A 742-nucleotide genomic window follows, 5' to 3' on the forward strand; every position below is an offset into this window, starting at 1 on the left:
CCCACCCTTTAGTGCCAGTTGTTGAACCGGCACTAAAGGCCCTTACAAACCGAGACTAAAGGGTGATTCTGCACTAGTGATATTAACCACCCTAAAAGTGAGGTTCTAAGTGTGGGAGGTGATGAGTCTACTCTCCAGAAATATGCTGACCTCTTTGGTTGTCAGATCGGCCACTTTCCTATGAAATATCTGGGGGTGCCTATGAGCTATTCCTCTTTAAGGAATGCATACTGGGGATTTGTAGCTATCAGATATCTTAATAGTTGTGATGCCTGGATTGGCAGCTCTACCTCCTCTGGTGGGAGACTAACTTTGCTTAATTCTTCTCTGTCCAGCATAGCTTACTACTACATGTTGATGTTCCTTCTTTCTAAGACTTTCATTGAAAGGTTAGATAAGTATCATCGTAAATTCTTCTGGTGTGGTGGTGCAGGAAAAAAGCGATATCATCTTGTTAAGAGGCCTCGGGTGTGCCGGTCCAAGAAAAAAGGGGGACTTGGAGTCAAAGACCTTGACAAACAAAATATCGCTCTTCTGGCTAAATGGTGGTGGAAGCTAGATACGGGGGATGGCCTATGGCAAGAGATAATTAGAGCGAAATATCTTAGAAATTGTTCTGTTGCTGATGTTAAGACAAAATTCAATGACTCTCCCATGTGGAAGCTTTCCTCAGTCAAAGAAGTTTATATGGCTGGGAGGAAGGTAATTGTCAACTCTGGCGATGTTGCCAGGATCTGGTAAG

The sequence above is a fragment of the Triticum dicoccoides genome, chromosome 7A, assembly GCF_002162155.2.
Source record: "Triticum dicoccoides isolate Atlit2015 ecotype Zavitan chromosome 7A, WEW_v2.0, whole genome shotgun sequence".
In the NCBI taxonomy this organism is placed as follows: domain Eukaryota; kingdom Viridiplantae; phylum Streptophyta; class Magnoliopsida; order Poales; family Poaceae; genus Triticum; species Triticum dicoccoides.